Source organism: Triticum urartu, chromosome 4 (genome assembly GCF_003073215.2).
Source record: "Triticum urartu cultivar G1812 chromosome 4, Tu2.1, whole genome shotgun sequence".
NCBI lineage: Eukaryota > Viridiplantae > Streptophyta > Magnoliopsida > Poales > Poaceae > Triticum > Triticum urartu.
The window spans coordinates 592,720,589-592,731,911 of NC_053025.1; positions in this window are offsets into that span (position 1 = coordinate 592,720,589).

Here is an 11,323-nt window from a genome sequence, read left to right on the forward strand (position 1 = left end):
GACCAATAGTGGTGGTCATAAGTTGACGTATTTCTTGTAGTGTGGGTGGTGTGTGGGTTTTGAATTTCTTCATCGTCCGTATCCCAACCTTGCTGACCGTAGTCCGGCCAGGGCTCTCCTGATAAAGAGAGAGACTTTAGAGAATTCAGGATGTCGCCAAAGGGCGAGTGCTGAAAGATGTCCGCGGCGGTGAACTCCATTATCGATGCCCAATCGGATTCGATCGGCGGGGGCGCGGGGGGTTCGGAGTTCGGAGAGGAATCCGGATCCTCGAAGTCACGGGCCATGCGGAGTGCGGGGCTGGAGTTCGGCTCGATCGCCTCTGAGATCACAGCCCCTGAGGCAGCGTCCAACCGCTGATCCTCGATTGGTGCAGTAGGCTCCGAATCAATGGTCGGAACCGATGCGTGTGCGGCCTTCAAAGTGCTGTTCGGCAGCAGAGCTATATCATGCCCGTCGAGACAGTGCAGCGCGCTTGGCTGTGGCTCGAATCCGTCGAAGATCAAGTCCCCGCGGATGTCAGCCGTGTAGTTTAGGCTTCCAAACCTGACCTAATGGCCAGGGGCGTAGCTTTCGATCTGCTCAAGGTGGCCAAGCGAGTTGGCCCGCAGTGCGAAGCCGCCGAAGACGAAGATCTGTCCGGGGAGAAGAGTCTCACCCTGGACTGCATCGTTGTTGATGATCGAAGAAGCCATCGGGCCTGAAAGCGATGACACAGAGGAACTCTCAATGAAAGCACCAATGTCGGTGTCAAAACCGGCGGATCTCGGGTAGGGGGTCCCGAACTGTGCGTCTAGGCCGGATGGTAACAGGAGACAAGGGACACAATGTTTTACCCAGGTTTGGGCCCTCTTGATGGAGGTAAAACCCTACGTCCTGCTTGAATAATATTGATGATATGGGTAGTACAAGAGTAGATCTACCATGAGATCAAGGAGGCTAAACCCTAAAAGCTAGCCTATGGTATGATTGTTGTATGATGAAGTTGTCCTACGGACTAAAACCCTCCGGTTTATATAGACACCGGAGAGGGTTAGGGTTACACAAAGTCGGTTACAATGGTAGGAGATCTTGAATATCTGCATTGCCAAGCTTGCCTTCCACGCCAAGGAAAGTCCCATCCGGACCGGGACGGAGTCTTCAATCTTGTATCTTCATAGTCCTGGAGTCCGGCTGAAGGTATAGTCCGGCTACCCGGACACCCCCTAATCTAGGACTCCCTCAGAAAGCCTCACACGCAACGATGAACACTGAAATAGTGAGGAAGGAGTTTGGGGCTAGATCATGGAAATCTAGCCCGTAATAGAACATGAGTCCGCGGATGAAAGGGTGGAGAGAAAACCCTAACCCACAGATGAAACGGGGGATGAACACTACCCTCTCATTGTGCTTTGGGGTGGGGACGATTTTCCCCTTGGCCGGAAGCCGGTGGGCGATTTCTTTCGCCAGGTACCCGGCCTCCCGAAGATCGGTGATGTCCTTCTCCTTGACGGAGGAGGCCATCCACTTGCCCTGCGCTCCAGATCCAGACATGGTCGAGTGCTTTCTTGAGGCGGAGAGGATGAGGACTTGGGCACTAGAGCTCGAGAATGGGAGGGCGGAGAGAGAAAGAAGGTGTGGGTGAAAGAAGGGAGTCCTTATCTCCTTATAAAGGCAGTGAATATCAAGCGCCTCCCCACTCACCTTAAAACTCGCCTGTTCCCAAGGGTTGTGCAAACGGCACAGTTGGATTACCCATGCTCGTATTGATGAGAATCCAGTAATAAGGGGACACGATCTCTGCTTTGACAAGATGTGCCAATGAGACCGCATCTCGAAGCGGCAGGCTGAAAAAACGGTTCGAAATAATGACCGGGTAGTGACGTGGTGTCACGTTGTCAAAAATTGTCAGCAAATTGGACTCGTGAAATATTATACTCTCTGCGGTGGTGTGTGATGCTTGTTTTGCAGACCCGGACATGTTAGTCGTATTCGAAGACTGTGTTGGAGTATTCAGAGGAGGAACCCGCCTTGCAATGCCGAAGACAATCTGCGCGTCGGACACCTCGTCATTGAAGCCTGGTTCAGGGGCTACTGAGGGAGTCCTGGACTAAGGGGTCCTCGGGCGTCCAACCTATTGGACATGGGCCGGACTGATGGGCTACGAAGATACAAGACCGAAGACTCTCACCCGTGTCCGGATGGGACTCTCCTTTGCATGGATGGCAAGATTGGCGTCTGGATATACTATTTCCTTCCTATATAACCGACTTTGTATAACCCTAGTCCCCTCCGGTGTCTATATAAACTGGAGGGCTTAGTCCAAGGACGAGGATAATCAGATAAGCTAGACTTCTAGGGTTTTAGCCATTGCGATCTCGTGGTAGATCAACTCTTGTAACCCCCATACTCATCAATATTAATCTAGCAGGACGTAGGGTTTTACCTCCATCGAGAGGGCCCGAACGTGGGTAAACATTGTGTTCCCTGTCTCCTATTACCATCAACCTCAGACGCACAGTTCGGGACCCCCTACCCGAGATCCACCGGTTTTGACACCGACAGGGGCGCCCCCCACTTGGCCACCTCCTTCTCTCTCCCACTATGGCCCATTAACTCCCCGGGGGGTTCCGGTAACCCCCCGGTACTCTAGTAATTGCCCGAACTTATCCGAAACCATTCCAGTGTCCAAACATAGCCTTCCATTATATAAATCTTTATGTCTCGACCATTTCGAGACTCGTCGTCATGTCCGTGATCACATCCGGGACTCCGAACTACCTTCGGTACATCAAAACACATAAACTCATAATACCGATCGTCATTGAACGTTAAGCATGCGGACCCTACGGGTTCGAGACCTATGTAGATACGACCGAGACTCACTTCCGGTCAATAACCAATAGAGGAACCTGGATGCTCATATTGGTTCCTACATATTCTATGAAGATCTTTATCGGTCAAACCGCATAACAACATACGTTGTTTCCTTTGTCATCGGTATGTTACTTGCCCGAGATTCGATCGTCGGTATCATCATACCTAGTTCAATCTCATTACGGGCAAGTCTCTTTACTCATTCTGTAATGCACCATGTTGTAACTAACTCATTAGTCACATTGCTTGCAAGGCTTTATAGTGATGTGCATTACCGAGAGGGCCCAGAGATACCTCTCCGACAATCGGAGTGACAAATCCTAATCTCGATCTATGCCAACTCAACAAACACCATCGGAGACACCTGTAGAGCATCTTTATAATCACCCAGTTACGTTGTTACGTTTGATAGCACACTAAGTGTTCCTCCGGTATTCGGGAGTTGCATAATCTCATAGTCATAGGAACATGTATAAGTTATGAAGAAAGCAATAGCAATAAACTAAACAATCATAGTGCAAAGCTAACGGATGGGTCAAGTCAATCGCATCATTCTCTAATGATGTGATCCCGTTCATCAAATGACAACACTTGTCCATGGCTAGGAAACTTAACCATCTTTGATTAACGAGCTAGTCAAGTAGAGACATACTAGTGACACTCTGTTTGTCTATGTATTCACACATGTACTAAGTTTCCGGTTCATACAATTCTAGCATGAATAATAAACATTTCATGATATAAGGAAATATAAATAACAACTTTATTATTGCCTCTAGGGCATATTTCCTTCACAATATTGGTTCTACAACTGGATCTGATCAAAGATAGAGAGGAAGAATTTTCATAGATATTGTGATTCTCTGGTCGCTTCGAACTATCATCAGATGTGATTGCAGAAAGTCAATTGTGGATGGATGGATGGAGTAAGTAGTTAATTAGGTACTATGATTCTCTAGTCGCTTCGAACTATCATCAGATGTAACTGCATTAACAGATGATAATACTTGATCTAGCGCACATGGATCATGGATGGCAGCAAAATGACACTTGATAGGTGTGCAAACATGAACTATGTATGCTGACAGGAATCACCCGAGGCCTATTGTTGAATCATCAAAGGTAAAGACGGAGAAGAATCAGGGGTACAGAAGAAGAGGCACAGTTAACTAATCAATGCCCAACAGAATCCATAATGTTGGTGGATCAAATTATCTCTGGTAGCAAAGTATATAACATAAAAAATCCTCTTTACAAAGAGAACTTATTTCCGATAGTAGACTGACATTTCCTGATCAACAAAATAAATACTTTGGAAAGTTTTGTGGGGCGAAAACCTGGTAGCACATTGATGCGGCTTGAAGCTACGTCGGTATTTCCCCAAAGAGGAAGGGATGATGCTGCACAGCGACAGTAGGTATTTCCCTCAGTGATGAAACCAAGGTTATCGAACCAGTAGGAGAACCAAGCAACAACACGTAAACGACACCTGCACACAAATAACTGTTGGAAATATGCCCTAGAGGCAATAATAAAATAGTTATTATTATATTTCCTTGTTCATGCTATAATTGTGTTATCTGGAAATCATAATACATGTGTGAATACATAGACCACAACATGTCCCTAGTGAGCCTCTAGTTGACTAGCTCGTTGATCAATAGATGGTTACGGTTTCCTGACCATGGACATTGGATGTCGTTGACAATGGGATCACATCATTAGGAGAATGATGTGATGGACAAGACCCAATCCTAAGCCTAGCACAAGATCGTGTAGTTCGTATGCTAAAGCTTTTCCAATATCGAGTATCCTTTCCTTAGACCATGAGAATGTGTAACTCCCAGATACCGTAGGAGTACTTTGGGTGTGCCAAACGTCACAACGTAACTGGGTGGCTATAAAGGTACACTACGGGTATCCCCGAAAGTATCTGTTGGGTTGGCACGAATCGAGACTGGGATTTGTCACTCCGTATGACGGAGAGGTATCTCTGGGCCCACTCGATAAGGCATCATCGTAATGAGCTCAATGTGACTAAGGGGTTGGTCACGGGATGATGTTTTACGGAACGAGTAAAGAGACTTGCCGTAACGAGATTGAACAAGGTATCGGTATACCGACGATCGAATCTTTGGCAAGTGCTATACCGGTAGACAAAGGGAATCGTATACGGGATTGATTGAATCCTTGACATCGTGGTTCATCCGATGAGATCATCGTGGAACATGTGGGAGACAACACGGGTATCCAGATCCCGCTGTTGGTTATTGGCCGAAGAGATGTCTCGGTCATGTCTGCATGGTTCCCGAACTCGTAGGGTCTACACACTTAAGGTTCGATGACACTAGGGTTATAGGGAATAGAAGTACGTGGTTATTGAATGTTGTTCGGAGTCCCGGATGAGATCCTGGACGTCACGAGGAGTTCCGGAATGGTTTGGAGGTAAAGATTTATATATGGGAAGTCCCATTTTGGACACCGGCAGTGTTCTGGGCGTTATCCGTAACGTACCGGGACCACCGGAAGGGTTCGGGGGTCCACCGGGAGGGGCCACCAGCCCCGGAGGCTTGCGTGGGCCAAGTGTGGGAAGGGACCAGCCCCTAGGTGGGCTGGTGCGCCTCCCACAAGAGGCCCAAGGCACATGGAAGGGGAGAAGGGGGAAACCCTAGCTCAGATGGGCCTAAGGCCCACCTAGGGTGCGCACCCCTCTCTCCCCCTCTGGCCGCCCCCCCTAGATGCATCTAGGGCTGGCCGCCACCCCTAGGGGGGAACCCTGGATGGGGGCACAGCCCCTCCCCTCCCCCTATATATAGTGGGGGTTTTGGGGCTGCCAGAGACACGAGTCTCCCTCCCTCTTGGCGCAGCCCTACCCCTCTCCCTCCTCATCTCTCGCAGTGCTTGGCGAAGCCCTGCTGGAGTGCCACGCTCCTCCACCACCACCACGCCGCCGTGCTGCTGCTGGACGGAGTCTTCCCCAACCTCTCCCTCTCCCCTTGCTGGATCAAGGCACGGGAGACGTCACCGGGCTCCACGTGTGTTGAATGCGGAGGCACCGTTGTTCGGTGCTTAGATCGGATTCGGTCGCGATCTGAATCGCTTCGTGTATGACTCCTTCATCCGTGTTCTTGTAACGCTTCCGTTCCGCGATCTTCAAGGGTATGAAGATACACTCCCCTCTCTCTCGTTGCTAGTCTCTCCATAGATTGATCTTGGTGATGCGTAGAAATTTTTTAATTTCTGAAACGATCCCCAATAGTGGCATCATGAGCCAGGTCTATGCATAGTTTCTATGCATGAGTAGAACACAAGTTGTTGTGGGCGTCGATTTTGTCAATTTACTTGCCATTACTAGTCTTATCTTGATTCGGCGGCCTCGTGGGATGAAGCGGCCCGGACCGACCTTACACGTACTCTTATGTGAGACTGGTTCCACCGACTGACATGCACTAGTTGCATAAGGTGGCTAGCGGGTGTCTGTCTCTCCCACTTTAGTCGGATCGGATTCGATGAAAAGGTTCCTTATGAAGGGTAAATAGAAATTGGCATATCACGTAGTGGTTTTGGCGTAGGTAAGAAACGTTCTTGCTAGAAACCTATAGCAGCCACGTAAAAACTTGCAACAACAATTAGAGGACGTCTAACTTGTTCTTGCAGCATATGTCGTGTGATGTGATATGGCCAAAAGGATGTGATGAATGATATATGTGATGTATGAGATTGATCATGTTCTTGTAATAGGAATCACGACTTGCATGTCGATGAGTATGACAACCGGCAGGAGCCATAGGAGTTGTCTTAATTTATTTATGACCTGCGTGTCAACATAAACGTCATGTAATTACTTTACTTTATCGCTAACCATTAGCCATAGCAGTAGAAGTAATAGTTGGCGAGACAACTTCATGAAGACACGATGATGGAGATCATGATGATGGAGGTCATGGTGTCATGCCGGTGATGATGATGATCATGGCGCCCCGAAGATGGAGATCAAAAGGAGCAAAATGATATTGGCCATATCATGTCACTATTTGATTGCATGTGATGTTTATCATGTTTTTACATCTTATTTGCTTAGAACGATGGTAGCTTAAATAAGATGATCCCTCGCAATAATTTCAAGAAAGTGTTCCCCCTAACTGTGCACCGTAGCTAAGGTCCGTTGTTTCGAAGCACCACATGATGATCGGGTGTGATAGGTTCTAACGCTCGCATACAACGGGTGTAAGCCAGATTTACACACGCAATACACTTAGGTTGACTTGACGAGCCTAGCATGTACAGACATGGCCTCGGAACACGGAAGACCGAAAGGTCAAACATGAGTCGTATAGAAGATACGATCAACATAAAGATGTTCACCGATGATGACTAGTCCATCTCACGTGATGATCAGACACGGCCTAGTTGACTCGGATTATGTATCACTTAGATGACTAGAGGGTTGTCTATCTAAGTGGGAGTTCATTAAATAATTTGATTACATGAACTTAATTATCATGAACATAGTCTAAAAACTTTGCAATATGTCTTGTAGATCAAATGTCCCATGCTAATGTTGCCCTCAACTTCAACGCGTTCCTAGAGAAAACCAAGCTGAAAGACGATGGTAGCAACTACACGGACTGGGTCCGTAACCTGAGGATTATCCTCATAGCTGCATAGAAAGCATATGTCCTTGAAGCACCGCTAGGTGATGCACCTGTTTTCCCAGCAACTCACGACGTTATGAACGCCTGGCAGTCGCGTAGCGATGATTACTCCCTGGTTCAGTGCGGCATGCTTTACAGCTTAGAACCGGGGCTCCAAAAGCGTTTTGAGCAGCACGGAGCATATGAGATGTTCCAAGAGCTGAAAATGGTTTTCCAAGCTCATGCCCGGGTCGAGAGATATGAAGTCTCCGACAAGTTCTACAGTTGTAAAATGGAGGAGAATAGTTCTGTCAGCGAGCACATACTCAAAATGTCTGGGTTGCACAACCGCTTATCTCAGCTGGGAGCTAATCTCCCCGATGATGCGGTCATTGACAGAATCCTTTAGTCACTCCCACCTAGCTACAAGAGCTTTGTGATGAACTTCAATATGCAGGGGATGTAAAAGACCATTCCTGAGGTATATTCAATGCTGAAATCAGCGGAGGTGGAGATCAAAAAGGAACATCAAGTGTTGATGGTGAATAAAACCACAAATTTCAAGAAAGGCAAGGGTAAGAAGAACTTTAAGAAGGATGGCAAGGGAGTTGCCGCGCCCGGTAAGCCAGTTGTCGGGAAGAAGACAAAGCATGGACCCAAACCCGAGACTGAGTGCTTTTATTGCAAGGGAAATAGTCACTGGAAGCGGAACTGCCCCAAGTACTTAGCGGATAAGAAGGCCGGCAATACCAAAGGTATATGTGATATACATGTTATTGATGTGTACCTAACCAGCGCTCATAGTAGCTCCTGGGTATTTGATACCGGTGCGGTTTCTCATATTTGTAACTCAAAACAGGAGCTGCGAAATAAGCGGAGACTAGCAAAGGACGAGGTGACGATGCACGTCGGGAATGGTTCCAAGGTCGATGTGATCGCCGTCGGCACGCTACCTCTACATTTACACCTACGGGATTAGTTTCAAACCTCAATAATTGTTATTTAGTACCAGCTTTGAGCATGAACATTGCATCTGGATCTCGTTTAATGCAAGATGGCTACTCATTTAAATCTGAGAATAATGGTTGTTCTATTTATATGAGAGACATGTTTTATGGTCATGCCCCGCTGGTCAATGGTTTATTCTTATTTAATCTCAAACGTGATGTTACACATATTCATAGTGTGAATGCCAAAAAATGTAAGGTTGATAATGATAGTCCCACATACTTGTGGCACTGCCGCCTTGGTCACATTGGTGTCCAACGCATGAAGAAACTCCACGCAGATGGACTTTTGGAATCTCTTGATTATGAATCATTTGACACGTGCGAACCATGCCTCATGGGCAAAATGACCAAGACTCCGTTCTCCGGAACAATAGAGCGAGCAACCAACTTATTGGAAATCATACATACTGATGTGTGCGGTCCAATGAGCATTGAGGCTCGTGGTGGTTATCGCTATGTTCTCACCCTCACAGATGACTTAAGTAGATATGGGTATGTCTACTTAATGAAACACAAGTCTGAGACCTTTGAAAAGTTCAAGGAATTTCAGAGTGAGGTTGAGAATCAACGTGACATGAAAATCAAGTTCTTACGATCAGATCGTGGGGGAGAATATTTGAGTCACGAATTTGGCACGCACTTAAGGAAATGTGGAATTGTTTCACAACTCACACCGCCTGGGACACCTCAGCGTAATGGTGTGTCCGAACATCGTAATCGCACTCTATTGGATATGGTGCGATCTATGATGTCTCTTACCAATCTACCGCTATCATTTTGGGGTTATGCTATAGAGACTGCCGCATTCACTTTAAATAGGGCTCCGTCGAAATCCGTTGAGACGACACCATATGAATTGTGGTTTGGGAAGAAACCTAAGATGTCGTTTTTGAAAGTTAGGGGATGCGATGCTTATGTCAAGAAACTTCAACCTGAAAAGCTCGAACCCAAATCGGAAAAATGTGTCTTCATAGGATACCCTAAGGAAACTATTGGGTATACCTTCTACCTTAGATCCGAAGGCAAGATCTTTGTTGCCAAGAATGGATCCTTTCTAGAGAAAGAGTTTCTCTCAAAAGAAGTAAGTGGGAGGAAAGTAGAACTTGATGAAGTATTGCCTCTTGAACCAGAGATTAGCGCAGCTCAAGAAAATGTTTCTGTGGTGCCTGCACCGACTAGAGAGGAAGTTAATGATGATGATCATGAAACTTCATATCAAGTTTCTACTGAACTTCGTAGGTCCACAAGGACACGTTCCGCACCAGAGTGGTACGGCGACCCTGTCCTGGAAATCATGTCGTTAGACAATGGTGAACCTTCGAACTATGAAGAAGCGATGGCGGGCCCGGATTCTGACAAATGGCTTGAAGCCATGAAATCCGAGATAGGATCCATGTATGAAAACAAAGTCTGGACTTTGACTGACTTGCCCGATGATCGATGAGCCATAGAAAATAAATGGATCTTTAAGAAGAAGACAGACGCGGATGGTAATGTAACCATCTATAAGGCTCGGCTTGTCGCTAAGGGTTATCGACAAGTTCAAGCGGTTGACTATTATGAGACCTTCTCACCCGTAGTGAAGCTGAAGTCTGTCCGAATCATGTTAGCAATTGCCGCATTCTATGATTATGAGATATGGCAAATGGACGTCAAAACGACATTCCTTAATGGTTTCCTTAAGGAATAATTGTATATGATGCAGCCGGAAGGTTTTGTCGATCCTAAGAATGCTGACAAGGTATGCAAGCTCCAACGCTCGATCTATGGGCTGGTGCAAGCATCTCGGAGTTGGAACATTCGTTTTGATGAGATGATCAAAGCGTTTGGGTTTACACAGATTTATGGAGAAGCATGTGTTTACAAGAAAGTGAGTGGGAGCTCTGTAGCATTTCTCATATTATATGTGGATGACATACTATTGATGGGAAATGATATAGAACTCTTGGAAAGCATAAAGGCCTACTTGAATAAGTGTTTTTCAATGAAGGACCTTGGAGAAGCTGCTTACATATTAGGCATCAAGATCTATAGAGATAGATCGAGATGCCTCATTGGTCTTTCACAAAGCACGTACCTTGACAAGATATTGAAGAAGTTCAATATGGATCAGTCCAAGAAGGGGTTCTTGCCTGTATTGCAAGGTGTGAGATTGAGCACGGCTCAATGCCTGACCACGGTAGAAGATAGAGAAAAGATGAGTGTCATCAGCCTCGGCCATAGGGTCTATTATGTATGCCATGCTGTGTACCAGACCTGATGTAAACCTTGCCGTAGGTTTGGTAGGAAGGTACCAAAGTAATCCCGGCATGGAACACTGGACAGCAGTCAAGAATATCCTGAAGTACTTGAAAAGGACTAAGGATATGTTTCTCGTTTATGGAGGTGACGAAGAGCTCATCGTAAAGGGTTACGTCGATGCTAGTTTCGACACAGATCTGGATAACTCCAAGTCACAAACCGGATACGTGTGTATTTTGAATGGTGGGGCAGTCAGCTGGTGCAGTTGCAAGCAAAGCGTCATGGAGGGATCTACATGTGAAGCGGAGTACATGGCAGCCTCGGAGGCAGTACATGAAGCAATCTGGATGAAGGAGTTCATTACCGACCTAGGAGTTATTCCCAATGCGTCGGGCCCGATGACTCTCTTCTGTGACAACACTGGAGCCACTGCCCTTGCCAAGGTGCCCAGGTTTCACAAGAAGACCAGGCATATCAAGCGTTGCTTCAACTCCATTCGTGAAAATGTTCAAAATGGACACATGCATATTTGTAAAGTGCATACGGACCTGAATGTCGCAGATCCGTTGACTAAACCCCTTC